The sequence below is a fragment of the Rousettus aegyptiacus genome, unplaced genomic scaffold, assembly GCF_014176215.1.
Source record: "Rousettus aegyptiacus isolate mRouAeg1 unplaced genomic scaffold, mRouAeg1.p scaffold_m13_p_6, whole genome shotgun sequence".
NCBI lineage: Eukaryota > Metazoa > Chordata > Mammalia > Chiroptera > Pteropodidae > Rousettus > Rousettus aegyptiacus.
Window position 1 is genome coordinate 32,491,646 of NW_023416309.1, and position 20,410 is coordinate 32,512,055.

Sequence of the window (20,410 nt, forward strand, 5' to 3'; positions counted from 1 at the left end):
ACTTTTGCTCTGTCCTTATGATTTAGTCATCTGTGACCACCATCCATCCTCAAACCATAAAGTACTAGTTGTGCAAACCCAAACTTATTATATAAGAAATGTCAACAGTAAATCAATATGCAATCCAGATACTCTCAATTCTTTTGCCATAAACGGAATTTGGTTAAAAGGCCATTATTAAACTATATTTTTTCATACTTTAAACAATTAACTTTTACTGAAAATACTAAAATTGCATAATGTCAGAAGCAGATATCTCTAAAAAGTGCTTACCTTTCTGAATTTGTCACATGAAGAAAGCTACAGAAAATATGGAAAGTCAATATCATTTTGTAGATGTTTCTCTGTATTAAGATGTTTTAGCATTGTTTTGATCATTCTAACCAATTTGAGGGATGGCGATAGATGATATGAACATCTGTGTGGTGCCCAGGGTAGCTAATCTAGCCCTCCTATAAGTCGGTCTAGCCCTACTAACAAAGGCAAGGAGGAACTGGCCAATAAGATGTCGATATGTATAAAGTTAATATTTACCTTTTGGAAAATATGATGGGTTATATAGTTTCTATATCATTGAGAAGAAGAATGTGGAGTAACCGGCCTTTTAAGATAAACCTAGAGACAAATTTGGAGACTGTGGCAGCCTGCAAAAAAGATTTCAATCAGTGTTGAGTTATGATAGAGTCAAGATCATTCCATTCTTTTGTAAACAACATAAAATCGTGTTCTTTTCTGCCAGGACTGTCACTGTACTTCAGCGCCTCCTCCCAAAAAATGACCTAGGAGACTTCTCATATGGTGATACAATCAGATTTCCCCTGCTGAGAACTGTTCACAAGATTCATGCACCATAGATGCTCTGGGACCACAGAGGTTGGGAGGTCACAGTTAGGCAGAATGAATGGTGTCTCCAAGGCAGAGAAGAGCCCAGAGCATTAATTATGATCATATCCTGGGCCCAGAATAGAAGCAAGTCTGGCCTGCTACCCAGAGGAAGAAGACTACTCACATAGTGTTTATAAGGAGCTTTTACATGTGTTAGCTTATTGATTCTCACAAAACAAAAACTATAATGTTGGAATTTTCCTAATTTTACCTATAAAAATGCTGAGGTTCAGAGGTGTTAGCTGACTTGCCTAAGGTCACACATCTGGGAAGAAGCAGAGTTCGGTTTGTTTTATCCAACACCTCAACTACCTTTCCTTGCTTCCTTAGGTTGTATTCATATCCACAGAGCTGAGCACTCTAGTAGCCAATGAGGGGATTCTCCTAAATGCTGGCATATGATTCGGATGATTTTGAATATTACTTTTTTTTTTTTTTTTTTTTTGAGTAAAAGGCACTGTTTAGTTTCTCTTGGGAATCAAGGCTAAGATGTCTTTATATGGAATCCTAAAAGATTTTCTATACCGACTCTCTCTGGGTGCTGTGAAGAATAAATCTTTCCTGTGGGGCTATGTTCTGTAAATTTCTTAGATTTCCCTCTTATGTTCTCTATCCTCCAATCTTGCACCATTTTCTCCTTAGGTTTTTCTTTCCTTCCCTGAGCTGGGCTCCATTCTGTTTATATATTTTGACACAGATACTCATTTCTAATGGAATATATTTCCTTGTTTCTTTTTAATTTATTTTACTTTGTATATCTTTTTATATTAGCAAAAAAATAATAAAAGGAGGCTTCATGGTTGCCATATGTGATAGTGAAGACCAGGTCTTGCTGTGGGTACAAACAGAACTTGAACTTTTCTCTTATCAGTCAAGATGCTTTTGGGTGGAGCCATAGATTTGGTTTTGAGTTGGACCAACAGCAAATAGTTGTAGCTGTGGGAATACTGGGAGAAAAACTAATCTTAATCTTTGAATTTCCACCATTAATAATTATTTCTTTGGTGTTAACTATAGTTTTTCTTCTTTTTATTTTCCCCTAAACTACTCATTTAAAGTAATAAAAATATCTAATAATGAAATGAAAAATTATAAATATTCTTTTGTCAACTTATTAGAGGATAAGCTCCTGGAGAGAAGGCCCATTTTATTAATTTATTGTTTATAGCCTCAGGGCTGAGCAGTGGACTGGTTCAGTAACTTAGAAATGCTCATGATGTGTGAAGGGAAGTCTTCTGGGGAAACTGCATAAAACATTTTTTCACTTTACAAAAGACATAGAGAAAAGAGACAGTGCATCTCTTCCTCTGAATATTTCTGGTTGTCATGCTTGAAAATGGCCATTTTGCTTCTTTTTGCTAGCCCTCAGGATAGCAAGCAAGAAATGGAAAGAACCTAGGTTCTTGATGACATGATTAAGCTACAGGGTCAATGGTCCTTGGAGCCTGTCCTATCTTTGCTTTTTCTGATATGCGAAATAATAAATTTCCTTATCATTTAAGTTAGTCCGATTTAGTTTTTAAAAAATTCCTGTGCAAAAGTATCTTGACTGATAAAGAAAAGTTTGTTTCATTTGTATCCATAGCAAGACCTGGCTTTCACTATCACATATGGCAGACATGAGGCCTCATTTTATTTTATTTTATTTTATTTTATTTTTTAGCTAATAGAGAAAGATATCTAAAGTAAAATAAATGAAAAAGAAACACAAATATTTCATTAGAAATGTGTATCTGTGTCAATATATATAAATAGGCAGATAAAGAGGGAGAGTTTCAGTTTTTGACCAAGTTGACTATGTGGCTAATAACCAACCACAATGACATTTGATAAAAAGTAGTTATTTTACTAATACCTCTGTGGGCAACTCTACAATTTGGGTCCAAGTGTATTCCACATGTCTCTCATCCTTCTTGGATAGTCGAATAGTTTTTCTTATGGGCCGATGGAGGTGCAAGAAGGTAAGAGGAAACATGAGGGACCTTTTCAGGTTACGTTCTGCACGGCCACATTGTTACTTCCATCCTCAATTCACAGCACTAGTCCTGTGGCTGAACCCAAAATCAGAGGGTGGAGACTACACTCTGCTTTTAGGAAAGGATTGCAAAGCCATGTAACACAAGGGCGCAGTACTGGGGCCAATAATTCAAGCCGTCATACTTCTCTATGTATTTTGGTACGATCTAAATTTCTTACTATTTGCATATATTGCTTTTAAAGTGATAATTATATCTATATTTATAATTCTATATAAATCATTGTTAAGCATGATTTATGTTTATTTTGTGTATATATAATATATTTATGTACATAATTTGTTACAGAAGAAAAATTTCTCTAGGGCCAAGGCCATGTGGAAGAGGATAATCTTAAGAGTGAGAGACTAGAGACAGAGATCAGGGAACAGCTTGGCGAAAGTATTATTATTATTATTTATTAATTTTTTAACACCCACAGCACCTGGTATTCCTAGGTGGTCTCCCATCCAAGTACTAATCAGGCCTGACCCTGCTTAGCTTCTGAGATCAGATGAGATTGGGCACATTCAGGATGGCATAGCTTTAGACTTGGTGAAAATATTTAGTTAGGGCAGGATGAGTTCTGAGCTGAGAAGGGGCTAATGGGGTGGAATAAAGGGGGAGGCAACCCTGAGAAAGACTTTGGAGTTAGTAGTGTCTGGTTAGCTGGAAGATATGGTTGGTAGGAATAGGAGGGGGTGATTGTGGTACCCAGATTCTTGGCTTGGGGGCTTACAATGATAGTGGGGATCGGATTTGGAGAAATATAGTTCAGGATTGATGTGGCAAAAGGGGAGCCTTTGGGATGTTCAGGGCACCCATGAAGCCTGTAGACTTTTGGATCTGAAGCTCAGAAGACAAAAAGTTTTCTGGAAACAATGACTGGGACATAATCAACTTGGAGTGGTTAATGTCCTGTAGCAGAGGAAATGGCCCAAGAGGCCGGTGTGCAGAGAAACAAAGCCGAAACTTCACTGATTTTGAGATAGCAACGAAAGTGAAATTCACACAAAAAAGATCATAAGTATGTGGGGGGAAAAAAGTCTTAGCACAGTAAAACCTCAGGAATGCCAAAATAAATTAAATTGTCATGCTTTGGGCTCCTTTCCCCGTAAATCCAAAGCTCTTCTCCGGGCCAGTGCCTGTGCCCCACCCCACCCGCCCATCCTGTGATGGCAATGCTTGGGTCAAGGGTGTGAATGCACCACATTCCTCATCTTCATGGGTAGAGGAGAACTTCATAAGAACATGATAATTCACTTTCACTCTCCTTAAAAATAAGATTCAGTGAGCCCTGAAGCCCTTCTCTACTAAGCTAGACTTGTTTGGGGGTTTTAATCCATTGCAGGCAAAACGTTTTAATGTTTTGGCTTGATTTATTTGTGTAAATGAATACTTAATTTAATTATCTGGGAACTTTGTACCCACCAACTAAATTAAACAACTACCAAAATGCCTTTTTCATTTGTTTGATTTTCAGTCGTACAGTATTTATAATGCAAAAAAGGAGGCATAGGCTGGGATGAAAACAATGTCATTGGAGAAAACTTCTTTGTGTTAAATAATTTTCAGAGGGGCTTTGTCTCATCAGAAGGGTTGCTTTTCTTAGAACCATCTGCATCACACTGATATGAGAGGCCTGGCTCATATCTCTGAGTGGTACTTGAGTTGAACCCCAGTCTGCAATTTTCTCAAAAGCAATTACTAATAAAGGGCCTTATTGAAGAGCAATGAAACCGTTCATCACCATAAAAACATTTTCCACTAGGCATGAAGACCCTTATGGAAATACTTACTGGGTTAGGTGGGGTGTTTTGTTTTTTCAGTCTCCTTGAGGCTATTCTTACCCAGCCAGGGAAGTGGGAAGTAAATGCAAGAATCTGAAATGAACAAAACCAAAAGGTTCTGTTGTTGAAGGAATGTTGACATCAAAATTTTTTTGGAGTGATCCAAATCCAGTATCTACATGAACCCATTGAGTACTCTCAGTCTGTTTCTCCTCTGGCTGAATGCAAGCATGTCAATGCCTCTCTGCCTCCTTCTAAATGTGACCTGGCCAGTGCTGGACATTCTGCAGCCTCTGCATCTAGGAGTGCATTTCTTTGGGTCTCAGTTATACATGGATTTGAGTCTTGCCTCTGCCTCTCCCAGTGTGACCTTACGTGAATTAATTAACATCTGGAAGATTCAGTTTCCGTATCTGTAAGGTGGAGAAAATAACAGTAAGTATAGCATTCATCTCATAAGGACATTGTGAGGATTAAATAAGTGAATGCCTGGCAGACAGTCCATGTTCAGTAGACAGTCCATGAATAGAAGTCCTTATTTATCAAATGAGGACCTTGAAATAGTCTATGGCACTCAAATCAAATGTGCACATGATCTGAGGAAATTGTTAAAAAGAAAGATTTGGGAGCTTATTCCCCAAAGATTCTGATGTTGTTGGTCTGCGGTAAGGCCCAGGAATCTGCATTTTAGCCAATTCCCAGGTGTTTACAAGGACACTTTCAGAACTACTGGAGTAAATGCCTTATCTCTCAGAGCCCTTTTAGAGTGCTAGGTGCTTTGACTGCAGTCTCAGGTAGAGAAGGGAAAATTCAGTTGTGATTAAAGATAAGTCCCAGACAAAGTTCTGAAGGCAGGAGGAGTATGGTTTGATGGAGAAATAGAAATGGAGAAATAGAAGCTTGCCACAGACAGGGATGGCCAGGAAGATGTGCATAGCCGAAGATCACAATGGGAGTAGGAAGCTAGGAGGTGGGAAAAATTAGCCAAGGAAGAGACTGGTAATGTGCACAAAGAGCCTCCCCTTCTTCCCACCCCCTGCCACTTGAAGGTACTGCTCGGGAAGATTATTCTTATGGCATTGTGCATGGCAGCCCAAAAGCCATCATGCAGCTGGCAAGTGTCAGGTCTAGGCTCATTAGAAATTGCATTAAGGTTGACAGTCATCAGAACCGAACATCTCTAGGGAATTTTGAGTAACCGTTTACTGCATTTTAACAAGAGTTCAAGTCTAGCTCTGGGGAATTGCATGGGGCCAAAATTGCTATAAATATAGACATTTCACCACTAGAGAGTGAATAGGGACTTCACGTAAGAGCAAAATCACATAAAAGTCTGTAAGACTGGTAAAAATTGTTGAAAAGGTTGATATCTAAGCACACCCCTTCACCTCTCTTGTGGTGGTGGGGGGCACACCCAGACCCATAATAAGGTGTAAGATAATAGAGTTGTTCTTGTTCTCCCAGGCTCTGTTTACATCTTCAAAATCTTTACCCAACACAACCCATATATTGAAACAGTGGGAGGAGAGGGGAGAAAGAGGAAAGGTCCCTGACATGTCTTTGGGACCCATGCCTGTGTGTGCCTTCTGTCCCAGCTTGCTGGGTGCCAACTACAATGAGAGCGATGCCGAGGCCACGAGACCTTCGGTCTGTTCTCTCTGCAGTGGCCACTGGCTCCACCCTGGGAGTGGAGAGCTAAGCAGCTGTGAGACCCAGGGTACCTAGTCATCTTCTCTTTGGTTCCAGGATTTATTCTTAGGTGTGGTATGGAAGGGGGTGGGGGAAATCCATTTGGGCAATGGATTTTTGAAAAGGAAGATGAAGACTAAGTTTTGATTGCCATGATAGTAGTCCTTTAAGCCTCTGGGAACAAGCTGTACTTTAAAAAAAAAAAAAATAACAGGACTATATTGGTATTAATTTCTTACTCCAACACAGCATTATAACTCTAATTTCTCTTAAATGGTCTGTTTCTCTTGTTCCATCATGGACAAAATGTTTAGAGAGCATCCTTGTATTTGTGACTCATATTTTCCCATTTTTAACTGAATTTGCCTTTAATCTGGCCAGGGACTTCTTCAAACCAGTTTAGTTGCTGCATAATGTTTCCTCTGGACTTTAATTTTTTCTTCCTTCTTTTTCAATTCATGATCTATTGCTAAACATATTTCACTTTCTGGTTTGCTTTCTGCTTTTATTATTATTATTTTTCAGGAAGAAAATTTTTGGAGTAGAGGAGCCATGGGTCAGGTGCCCTTGATAATCACTTTCACATGGCTTTGTAGAGCAGAGACACATGGGCCTTCCATTACTGTGAGTTTTTCTTGTTTGTCTTTGAAATTTAAGTGATGATTTCAAATGATCAAATCCACAAATCCACAAATGTAAAATTAGTGTTCTCCATAATAATAAAAATAGTAGAGCTCAACAAATGTTAGTCATGAGCAAGGCAAGGCAATGTGATAAACACTTTATGTGCCTTATCTGTTTGAATCCTTTAAAAACTTTATGAGATAGCTGTTATCTCCATTTAATAGGAAAAGAAACAGGCTCAGAAAAGCTAAGCACCATATCTAAAATAAGTAACAAAACAGTAATATCTTAATGTTAGATTTATGTCTATTATGGAAGGATTTTAATGTCCTGTGGAATATTATTATGTGTAATTTTCCATAGAATTAAGGAGCTAAAAGAGACCAAAGGATGTGAATGTCTTCTTTTATGTGAGTATAAATTAGGTGGTATGACCAGACAATAATGGAACTGAGGCCCCAGTTCTCCCAGAAAAATTTTGCTAAGTAATTGCAAATGTTGACACTAAAGGCCTTGATCTCAGATATGGAGATACAGATGTGTTAGAAAAGTTATGAAGTCTGCCCCCCCCACACACACACGCACACCCCATGTGAACCTAGAACAGAGAACAATGATACCACAATTATCCTGAAAGAAAGATTAAGAGTCCCAACATGAATGTGATGCCAGTGAACTTTGATTAATGAAACATTCTAGCATGTTAGGACAGGCATTGGAACCTAGACGACTCCCCTTGGAAAACAACGTTGGGGAAGAAGATAACAGAAAGCTTTTAGGCCCTGGGGATTTGACACAAGTGAGGCAGTCACAGGTATAGGGGCCGGCTTAGCTGAGATACAAAGATACAGTGAAACGACCCTCCAGGATGAAGGAGTCAAATTCTGCTAGGTAGGGTGGGCATAGCAATAATAAATCCAAGAGGGATTGTTCTCTGAACTTTCTTCAGGTAAATTATTCTTTTCCAGAGGTTGAGAATTCAAGGTCAAGGCTCTTGCCCAAGGGAGATGGGGGTACTTGGGAAGGAAATGAAACAGAACTTGGGTATAGGAATCAAGACAGGAGGTGTGACTGAGCCAAAGACAGGGATTGGGAGTTGAGGTTGGTTTAAGGTCCACCAATGTGGGAAGGACATAAATACTGGATAGTTTTTCCTGGCACTCTATTTTTTATTCTTATTAGCAAAAGAGCACTCAGGGAGCAACTTGGAATCATACTTTTTATCATTGGCATGCTGATCTTAAGTGTTGGAGAGATAATCTATTATAATCTGTGTATACATAGTCTAGCTTTGAGATTGGATTAGTCAGACTGTGGCAAAGAAAACCTTTAGGAAAATCTATCATTGGGCCAAGCTGTTGTCGCCAAGCAGGGCCACAAAGAAACAGGGAAGAAGCTTGTCTGATCTCTGTGAAGGGTAATGTAGATATGTATAGAGGGTCCTTAGCCTGGAAAAATATGCCAGTCTACCCAGAAGGGAATGCATGGTGGATGCTCAGAGAATATGTGAAATTAATTCCAGACCTGCTCCACTTTTCCTGTTTGTACCATATCCTGTCTTTTATTTTCCTGTTTTCAATTTTATTCCATCTCTAATCTTCTGTCTCTTTCCTTTCCCAGCACCCTTTCTGGCCTATGAACTTCAGTTTCTGAGATCTTTCTCCTGGCAAGTCACTTTCATTAACTAACCCTTTTTGATGTGGATCTAGACTCCCTAAAGACATTTACTGCTTTCTCATGCAGATCCAATAGGCAGGGACCCATGCTGTAAGTGGACTTGAGAAAGATAGTAGTTGTTGATACTTGCGCTTCTAAACAATTCCATTGTTTCTGGATGGTTTATATTTTGGCTTATCCTTAATGTAGTCAACAGAGCAACAGTTCCAAAGTATGCTTCATGGAATGCTAATTCCACAAAATGTTCTGTGAATATAATTCTGTTGGCTATATACATTTGGGAAGCACAGTATATGATATTCTCTTCTTAGAGACATACCATGAATATGAGCTCACCGAAGACCTGAGAAGTACTGCAGTAAATGATATTCTTCAAAAGCAAAAATGTTTCCCAAAGTTATTTGTTCTTAAATCTATAAGAATTCTGTAAACACTGCATTCCGAAGAACAAATTCGGGGAAATGCTTTCTCATATTATAACTTGTGTTAGGCTTTCTGTTTGAGTTGTTAGCCTAAATGAGATTTACTGACAGTCATCATGTCTAGCAGATAATAAAATGTACTTTGCAAATAAACATTTTCTCTTGATATTGCACTCCATAACTACAAAATCCTTCTTTAATATGTATAGGAGATTTCTTAAAGTTTCATTTGTGATTATCTCAGATTAGGAAGAGAAATAAAAGCAGGTACCCTTCAGAATATTATCTAAAGGTTGTTTTGTCTTGGGAAAGAAGTAAAATATGTACTAAATTTATTGTAATTAGAAATGCACAATACAATAGACATAACTTTGTATTGGTTAACGTGACCAAGTCATAAAAATGTTGATTCTTAGAATCAGCGAATTTCTCATAAAGGAAGATATAGCTGTGCAACCAGTAATAAATAGGTCTCTACTTTTATCAGTGAGTCATTGAAAGGCAATGAGAAGTAAGCCTCTGTCTCTTATATTGTAATCTCAGGGGAGGGAGATTCTTGGGGGTTCTCAAGGGCAGTAACTCAGGGTGCAGAGGGAGCACTATAAAATGTCTGAGCTATATTCGCAAATCGGGCTGTTGGTTGTTGTGGAGTACAGTTGCATCCTTTAAGCTTATATCTTTTAGGAATTCAACCAGACTCAGCGAGCAATGTGAAAGGGAATGGAAGTGGTACTCAAGAGAAACATAGTTTCATAGTACCAGTGATTCTGCTTCCCATTGAACTCAGTGAGTGTGCGCTCAGGAGAAAAAATGAGTGGGAGGTATGAGTCTGCTTTTCTCTTATTCCCCAAGTGCCTCTTTTAGCACTAGCATGCCACTGTGTGGAGGGTGACTTTAGTGTCTAGTGAGGTCCATACCTCATGAATATGGTCTTCAAACACAAACTAAGATAACAACTGAAGCTCAACAGAATAATCAGTGATTTGTTCTGCTGAACTTAGTAATAGTTTGTGTATCAAACAGTATTACAGGTAGTACTGTTCCAAGGGACTTTCAAGGATAATTTGGTTATATGCAATTTTTTATCCTTTGCCTGAGCTGTAGAGCTAACTTTCACGAGAAACAAGACCCTGCTGAATTCAGGTATCTTGTTCTCGAGCTTTGCTCAATCCTATTTCTCTGATACTCCTCAAGCAGAAGCCTTGGGGGTGGGGGATTGAGCCAAGTTTAAAGAAGGGTCACAAAAGATACATTTGTCAGCACCCACATATATTCTAAGGAAGAGAATGTCCTAGCTATCTAGGTACCCTTTTCTGGGACTAGGGTGAGGTTATGGTGAGCATTGGAAGTTGGTACCAGTTTCTTCATTGGTTGCTATACCCATAGGTAAGAACACTATCCTTTATAAACTGCTTGATTCAGCCACTTGGCTTGGATTGGGAGGACTGTAGTAAACAGTTTCTGCCATCATAATTCTTCTAGTTAATGTAAATGCCATTATACAAGAGCTGTCAGGGTAAGCCCATTTACTTTTTATGTAGAACTCCATGAAAACTCTAATAAAATTTTAATCTTATGAATAAAAACAAACAACAAATGATAACATATTTGTCTAGCACTTTGAAAACATCAAGTTGATTCATAGCTATAATCTTAATGTAATTCACCTTGGTGGTGTATGTTTATGATAGTAAAACAGATTATAGCAACCCTGAAATAGATATATGTATTCACAGACAATAACTGGCCATGGCCACAGATTGCTGTATTATCATATGTACTAGCAGTCATTTGTAATGATTATTAGGTATCTCATAGTATAAAGTTTCTCTGCACAGATGAAGAAGGAACAGTAGTTATTTCTGGGAGGGGATCTAGGAAGATTGGGGGAGATGGTCCAAATCTTTTTTATTACATACATATACCTCTAGTTAAAAAAAAAAAAAAAAAAGAACAACTGTGGGAAGTCACCAGGGGAGAGAGGGGAAGGCCCAGGAGCTGAATGTCAAACAATTAGATGATTCTTAGAGAAACTGCCATATAGCAGTTGGAGCCCGAGGAGGCTAAACTGAACCAGTGGCATGTGATGCCAAGAATCCTACCAGCAATGGGTAAAGTGGGTTTGTTCCTGGACTTCCCCAAGCAGAAGATCTGAGGGGTATCAGGAAGGAAATCTCTTTCTTCTAGCTATTATCTTTGTCCTGGCAACAGAAAATAGTAAAATACAAATTTAGGTCTATGCCCAAAACTATCATAAAGGACTTGAATTTTATGATTCTTTTGATTTTCTTCCTCCTTTTCTTGCTCTTTTTGAGATGGAGCCATTAGTAGTACCACAGGAGCCCTGTAGTATGGGAGGAGGCACAAAGTGGCAAAGCAAGAGGCATGGAGGTTCCTTGAACTGAGGGAGCTGAGTGACCCCTCCCTAGATGGACATTTCCCACTGCTAACCTACTTTTATTCCATGCTTCGGGAAGAATAAAGTCTTGCTAACTTTTAGCCTTAATAGGTTTTTCTGTCTGCTCTCTGCATGTCTCTCTTTATTGAACATCTACGATATTAGCTCTATTATTTCTTCAGGCACATTTTTTTTTTTCAAAACTTCATGCAAAAATTCAGACAGCTGCAATTCTGTCTCTGGACTTTTTGATGACCGATTGAATGTATCTTCAGATTCCGTTCTTGGTTTCCACCTAGTCTATTCAGTGTTGAAGACTTTGGGACCGTGTCAAGAAGAGCATGAAAGATGTGTATACGTATTCTATAGACTGAATTGTGTCTCCCCCAATGCATATGTTGAAGCCCTAACCCCAGAAGTGATGGAATTTAAAGATAGGTATTTAAAGAAGTAATTAAGATTCAATGAAGTCATAAAAGTGAGATCCTAATCTGAAAAATTGGTGGCCTTATAAGAAGAGGGGGAGATTCTCTGTCTCTCTCTGTCCCTCTCTGTCTCTCTTTCTCTGTTTGTCTATCTGTCTATCTGTCTGTCTCTCTCACTGTCTCCCTATCTTGCCCTGTGCACACACACAAAGGAAAGACCTTGTGAGCATGAGGGTATGTGGAGTAGGCTAAGTTCTGCTATTCCAGCCTTCAGGGACCAAATGCTACTGAAATCATAAGTGAGAATCCTCTGACTGTTCAGGTTTGTGTTGTGATTAAAAGCAAGGGCTCTGGAAGTCTGATCGGAACCATTTATTTGTACTCTGATTTTATCAGGTAGCTGTGTGACTTTGGGCACATCACTCAACTTTCGTTTCATTGATAAAAGGGGGATAATTATATACACCTCATTTGTAGGAATTAAATAGGATCTATATAAAGCATTGACACAGTGCCAGGTATAGTTTGGGCCAAAGACAAAGTACTAAAAGCAAGAACCAGGAGTAGGAAACCCCAATTTCCCCTCTTTAGGCTTCCCTGCCTAGATTTATGCTACCCCAACTTTCAGTCTCTGGGCTAAGAATAGAGCTCATTAAGGCAAGTTATCATGTGACGAGAAGGTAGAGGACTGAGTTCTGAACCAGCAGTTCAATGTTTTGAGGAAGCAGGAAGTGTGGGCCCACTGTGTCCAACCAACTGACGGAGGATTTATTTGCACCTCTAATTATTCATTTTCTGTGATCTAGAAATTGCCAAAATGTTTTAATTATTTTCATTTCATTATATTTCAATGAACTAATGAATTCTTTCACTCACTTTTTATCCTCTGATGGGCCAATAATTAGAATGACCAGAAAATCTTTTTAAATTGCCAGGAATCAAAATTCAATGGATTTCTTTCTTGGGTACTAAAATGAATGTACTAATTTTCTTAGCTACCAAGCATCTTGGAACACCTACTGTGGGTTGAGTCCCACCTAGGTGACAGGGAAGTGAGTTACAAAAGAACCAGAGGGCTACCTTAGCCTTACTTTTATTTTGCAATGAAAATAAGTCATCTCATCTCATCCCATCTCATCTCATCTCATCTCATCTCATCTCATCTCATCTCATCTATTCATTAGTCTACTTAATAACCACTGATGGAGCACACAGTGCATCAGGCACTGTTCCAGGCATATTGTGATAGTATATTATTGAAACACAAAATGTGAGGCAGGGATTAGAGAGATGAGCCTGAGGTAAAAGGAACCAGATTATAAATGCTTCATATAGCATTTAATGAAGGGGAGTCACTAATAATTTTCAACAAAGAGTGACACAATCATATTTACATGTCACATAAATGACTTTGGCTATAATGAGGAAAATGGATTAAAGAAAGAGTTACTGGTTATGGTGAGACTACTGTGGTTTTGCAAGAAAAAATGAAGGCAATGGAAATAGGATTAGACAGTGAATAATCGAGGATTCTTCTTTTCATCTTCCTGCTTTCCAGGAGCCTTTGATTTCAACTGGATTCTATGTGGTTCTGGGGAAGCTGATTCTACCTGTGGCTCCATAGGGGTAGAACATGTAAATTAGGCTAAGCCAATCATCTTGGGTTTAGGAGGTTGGACATACTGATGAACATAGACTAAGTTACATGCATTGCCTATAGAGCTAGGGATTGGTTTAGAGGTTACCTAAAAGAGCCCAACCTCAATGAATTGCAACTTTTCTGGGGATTTGGTGACCAGATACTCTCCCTTGCTCTGGAAAATATAGTGTACAGATATGAGATGGGACACACTGGAGATCCAGAAGGTAGAAGAGAAGAAACCATTAAAAAAGAAACCATTTTCCAGAGCCAATTGGAGATAGATGTAACGGCAGTTGTGAGGTTCAAAGCGACTTCCAGGAGAGCTCTTGAGAACTACCTATTCAGATTGAGAGAGTCAAAAAGACCACTGAGAACATCTGTTGTGGCTTTCCTGACCTTAACCCCCCTTAGCCCTTCCAAGGATTGTTGTTCCCTGTATTTAACCCTTCGTCTTTGGTGTACATAAAATGGTTTCTTTTGTCCTAACCAAAGCCTGACTGGTAGAGTGGTAGTTAGATATACAAGAGAGATTAATTTTAAGAAAATTATTTCCAGTTGGGAGGAGATGTGAATAATGCAAGAAACCTCAAGGAATACCAATATTTGGGGATCAGTGGAGGAATACCAGAAAGGAGACCAAAAAGGAACTGTCTGATACAAAGGAAGATAACAAGTAGAGTGGAATATCATAGAAACTAAAGTGTTAAGTTTCAAAGCAGAGGAGGAATTACCAAAGTAAAGTAAGGGATTTTGACAAAATAAGGTCTAAAGAGTAGCTAGTAGATTTGGTGGATAAAAGATTCAATGGGACCTTTGTAAGAATAGTTTCAGTATAATGGTAAAAAATGAAGTCATATAGTAGGTTCAGCTGGGAGAACTGGCCCCATCTATTTACTTATACAAAAAGATAGCATGAATTTTGGCTGCCTAATACTTTTGAAACACATTTCTACATTTGAGGAATTTCTCCATATATTTGGTGATTCAAGGTAGAAACTAGACACACCCACTTCTTCCCCAACCTTCCTTGCTACAAGAGCACAGACATGTAACTTGGACTCTTCTAACCAAAGGTACCCATTTGAGATTTTGATTCAGAAGACATTGTCCTAAAGAAGGAAATAGCAAAATTCTGGTAAAGGTAGATGAGGTCCCCAATAAAAATGTTTATACTACTTTATTTTATGAGGCATAAGATATCCATACATTTTGACCCAGTAATTTCACTACTTAAAATTGAAAATAATGATCAGAAGCCAAAAGCTTTACTTATGAAAATGATCACTGCAACAGCTCTATCTCTGAAAGGAAAAATTGGAAATGAACTAAATCTCCATCCTTAGTGGAATAGTCAAATAAACTGTGATACATCTACTTGCTGGAATATTATTCAATCTGTAGCTTTCATATTAGTGCCTATTACATAGTGGGCATTTATTAAAAGAAGTTATTAAAGTGAAAATTGTAAAGACTGTGTGTATGAAAATGTTTGGGATTTGTTGTGATAATATTAACCAAAGCAAAACTTCATATATATGATTTCAACTATGAAAAGTAAGGATATATGGGTACATGGACTCTAAATGAACTCAAAACTCAAAACTGAAAATGTTTGAGGTAGAGCAGGGAATATGTGAATGATTTTTTTCTTTATTTTTTAATATTGTTACTATGTTTATTATATACTTATACCAAAATAAGTTAACTTTAAAAATGAACAAGGCAAAAAAAAAAAAAAAAAGCTGCCTGAAGTCTAGCGCAAATCCTGCTTTGCTCTGGGATCCAACGGTCCTTGGGCCATTCTGCCATTTTGGACAATTCCATCAACAGGCTTCAAAAGTTTCTATTGATTAGCCCACCAAGCCAGAGAAATTATGACTCATGCCTCAGGAAGCTGGTTGCTTCTGTGACATTACGATCCATCAACACTTTCTCTGGAGACTCCCACCTTCATGTACTTCCCCAGAGAAATGTGAGAGAACACTGAAGAGGAGGAAATCTGTACAGGGAGCTAAGTGCTGCTTCTCTGTTTGACAACTTTAATTAGGCTTCTTAGAGGTGACAGGGCCTGGGAGAAAGAAGAGCCTTGGAGCTGGTATCACTTGAGTTGTGTTCAGTTATATGCAATAGTAAATTTTACTAGATCAGCTTATATTTTTAAACACTTTTATTTTCTTCTTTTAATAAAGTCTGAAGTTAGCTAGTCCAGGATGGCTTTTGATTCACTGAGAAGGTTAGATATCCAGGCTTTTTCTAGCTTTTATTCTCTGTGTATAGCTCGTATGCACCATGCACCAAGAAGGTTACAGTGTGCCCACATTCCTGGCAGAAAGAAGATGAGTAAATAGACTTCCACTACATCTCCTTAGCCAGAACAGTGTCACAGAATCACCCTTAATTCCAATGAATGCTTGGAAATTATTTTTTATTCTCTATTTCAGAATTTTTACCGTTTATTTTAACATCTGTCTTCCATGTGGAAGATTTCTTAAATGTCTTCTGATTCTTTGTTGTCTTTCATGTTTAAGATTGAGCTACTATAGAAGCAGTGTGTATGCATATGTGCATGGGGCTGTTTGAGTGGTTGGCTTTACTGTAGGTTTATCAAGTAAAGGCTGCTGTTTTGTTGCAGGTCTTCAAATGTCAGCATCTAATGGTCTTTTCTCTTGGGTTGTCATTTACAGAGGGTTCCTTCGACACAGGTTCGAAGAGATGAGCCCAGCTGCCAGCATTCTTTGAGCATGAATGGCAAAATCACTTAGGATTTCACCACGCGGCTTCCGACTCCCTACTTTTTGGAAGTTCACTGCTTTCCTTACCTATGCCTTCTGTCCCTTGTATAACTGCTCTAGGAGAGTTAAATTCCAAATTTTCAGTGGGTGGAGGAGATATAATTGGTTGTCTGGCTGACAGGCTGGGAGAAGAGACTCTTCTTAGGAGTCAATTTTTAAAAAATTATTATAAAATATTCAGGAAATTCAAAAGTTACAAAGAATAATAAAGTTAAAATTCTAGAAATATTGGTTATCTAGAAAAAATATCCCTTTAAATACACCAGAAAAAAAAAAACCCATACATCCCCCCACTCCCATACACTTTTTAAAATAAACAACTGAGCTGACACAAACATAGAGGGAATCATCAGAGGACAAACTGAAGCAAAACTGTGAATCTAGAGAGGTAAGCAAGTACTGGAGCAATTGTTAATCCCGGATGATTTAGCTCTTTGATTTAATGGCTGCTCAGGAGCAGGGAATGTGATAGTTCAGATCAGAGACATCTGTGTGCAGTTAGCACCCCCAGAAGGCTATACCCTCATGAAAAATTAGGCTAGCACGTTTACCTCTGGGGCAGGGGGAGATAGTGAGGAAAAGAAACTCAAGACTCTAATGCAGATTTTCAACCATTCTCTTCTTCCCTGACCCTACCACATTTTTAAGGTCTCTGGAACCCCAGTTTCTGAGACTTTTGGGGTTCTGTACTGTCAACCCTCTTATTTCTTGGCTTTGCTCCCTGCATGCAGTAAGCTTTTTGCTCTTTATGATTTGCTAGGACAGTTGTCACATCTCTCCATGTTTCCAGGCTTTGAAACAGCTATCTCTGTCTGCTGTTCCCTGTTCTCTTTATTCTCATAATGTGTGTGTGCCTTTATCCTTTTTCTGGAATACAGTGGTGTTTCAGGAGAGGAGTGGTAAATGTGAGCAATTAATCTGTAACCATTTTAAATAGGAAGGTCAAAGTGTAGACCTTTACTCGTATTTTCACTGTCCATTTCATAGTGAAGTTTCTTCAAAAAACTGCAAACATCCCTCTGTCTGCCTACAATTTTCAACTCAGAGCAGCTGCTAAATTTTCTTGTTTTCTGCCAGCACACGTTGTTCTTTCATTGTCTCTGCATTTTTATCATATTCCACCTTGTTCCTAGTCTGTATACTTAAATTTCTGCAAGTATTTTATATGATTCTAATGCATTGCTAAGGTTGAGAACCACAGCTTTCCACAGACTAGCTGATATTCAGATCACTCTAGTGGAGAATTTCCGGTAACTATGCGATGGGCTAGGCTAACTCCAGCTGCTGTTTCAAGTCCTTAAGCCATACTAGTTTCGACAACCTAAAGTTTATTGCCTGCCCCTTTTAGAGTATGTATACTGTGTGTGCACATTTGCACACATGAACATGTGTTTTTGGAATGTACTCAGAAACTTCACCAACTGCTTTATTAACTTTGATGGCTACTTGCAGAAAGTGATGACAAAATTGGATTGACTTTGTTACCAAAACCCAACTTCTTATGTAAAACACTGTCTGTGGTTAGACAAGTATACCTATTTTCTTTTTTTTAAGTGGGAGAAAAATACAAGCCCAACTTTGGAAAGTTGGGATACTTTTCTGTGCTACGATACTCATTCAATTCTAGGAAATTATAATTCAATGCTTCACTAAGTCAGAAGCACTGGCTAAATTTCTAGCAAGAGTGAACATGATTTTGGCTGTCAGTATGAAAAGGGTGACATATATGTAGGTATTGCATTAACTTCAGTGAATGTTTATTACATCTGTCTTTGGTATAGTTTGGTATTAAAGATGATGTGAGGAAAACAGAAATGGAAAAGGCATTTTCTTACTCTAAGGAACTTGCAATCCAGAAGAGAACTTGCAAGCTAGAAGAAGAGATAGCTAAACCCAACCTAAGAAAAACGGGGAACCGGCTGTCATGGAGGCACAATAACAAGGGAATCATAATTTCTTTGGGAATGCCTCACCTCCTTTCTTGCAACTCTTAGAAAGCTGAGAAAAACTTTATTCTCCAATATAAGATGTGAAAGATCCCAAAGGGAAATTATGAGTATCAGCAATGTTACTATTTGAAATGTGATTAGTATTCCTTAAATGTCTACCATGTGCTAGGCACAGAACATAGTTGGCCTGTGCTCCCTCCTAGCACAATGAGTGGTTTAGGGTGTGATGTGAATTATTCTGGCTGTTTCGTTAAAAGATTCCCCCTTCTGCTTCTCTCCTAATTGGCTTTAGGTACTTGTTCTCAGGATATCTAGGTTCAGCGATGCTTTGTGTCACTATGTAACATATTGGGACATAGAAGATATGTCCTTAGAAAGTCCCACTGGGCAGTTAAGCTCAGCATGAATAATAGAAACATGTTCAAAGGGGCCTTAGAGTTCATCTTGTGTACTCTCTTGTTCCCTTGATATTTCCGATGAAATACTGCTCAATAGCTGTATGAATACTTTCATCAACTAGGAGCTTACCATCTCATAAGGAAGCTCATCACTTGTATGATAATGCATATTGTTCAAAAGTTTGTTTTTATTTTGAGCTGAAATCACTGGACTACATTTAACCTTCTTGAACATTATAGAATTCTGCTTCTTTTTCAATATATACGACCATATTGAAAAATCCCATTCTTTGAATTCAGCCCTGAGGTAACTCTCATGAAACAAAAATGTTCATTGTATCCTTTATTTTCATCTTGGCTTTTATTTCAATGGAAGATTTGTAGTTCACAAGACTCAAAGCAGCACTAGAAAAGTTTCTAGACAAGAACAGAAAACACCGATATTTTCATTTCTAGTCAATCTAGCAGCACTAAAGAATGAAAGCCTAGCTTTCCAAATAATACTCTTTACAGAATGGCTTCTCTTAAATTTTTTTGCACAGAAGGGTTTCTAGAAATTAACCAGCAAGGATTTTTTGAGTGGCTAATACTTGTTGAGACAAGCAGCATTGAGACTGCATAGAGGTAAAAGCTTTAGTCTCAAGTCTCAAAGAGCTTTTTGTCTAGCTAGGGAGATAATGATACATTTGAAATAAAAATGAACACTACATGGCAGGTTGGAAAATATATACAACCTTTTTTACATTTAAAAAACAATTTTAGCAGTGTCTGAGTGAGAAAAATTTGACCTCATGAATTAAATCCAGATTGAGGAATATTTACTGACCTTTATCTTTAATTAGGCTGATGTATTTTATGAGCAAAGACTAGAAAGAGACTTTTCCTCCCATACTTATTTCACCTAAGTCTGTTCTGTCCCACAGAAAAACAATGCAAGCCATATTTGTAATCTTAAACTTTCTAAAATTAAACACTAAGATAAACAGGTATAATTAATTTCAATAATGTTACTGAACCCTTTATATCTAAAATGTTATTTCAACATGTAATCAATAAAAAATTATTAACAAGAGTTTTACATTTTTTTCTATACTCAATCTTCAAAATCTGAAATATATTTTATTCAGATGTGAAATTATAGCAGAAATACTTGCTTTGTATTTAGATTTGATAAAATTTATGGTTGAAAAAGTAAATGTACATTCTCAAATTGTTCCAAACATACTTCATATTTTCCAATAACTGTCAGTGATCAGTTTTAAAATTAAACACATTTTAAAATTCAGTTTCTCAGCAGCACTAACCATACTCGAAGTGTTTAATTGCCACATATGAAGTGTTCAATAGCCATATGTGGTTAGTAGCTACTATATTGGACAGCTCAGGTCAAGGAGACGAGATTATGCTCAAGATGCTAGTATTTGAGGACTTTAGAATGTGGATCTCAAGAGAATTTTCAGCTTTGTGTAAAAGTGACTTTCACAGGTCACCTACTAAAGTATAAAATACATACAAAAATGTGTACCTCAATGAATGTTCATAAAATGAACACATGCAACCAGCACCCAGACCAAGAATAGAACATTACCAGCGCTCCACAAAGGTAGGGGTCAGGATTCATTATCCTCTGCCCAATAAATATATAGTTTATTGAAAAGATAATCCTTTCACACTCCACTCCAATCATCTTTGTCGTGAATCAAG

At 37.9% G+C, this 20,410-nt stretch overlaps 1 long non-coding RNA gene and 1 pseudogene across 1 annotated transcript in view; one reads left to right on the top strand and one right to left on the bottom strand.

Annotated features, from left to right (window-relative positions):
- Window positions 1-19,673, top strand: part of LOC107501621 — a 32,505-nt gene extending 12,832 nt beyond the window's left edge. The window contains exons 2-3 of the long non-coding RNA XR_001594816.2: window positions 6,905-7,003; window positions 16,252-19,673. This is a non-coding gene — a long non-coding RNA (uncharacterized LOC107501621). The remainder of the gene's footprint in view (window positions 1-6,904; window positions 7,004-16,251) is intronic.
- Window positions 3,334-3,452, bottom strand: LOC118604868 (annotated as a pseudogene).
- Window positions 19,674-20,410: the final 737 nt, after the last annotated feature.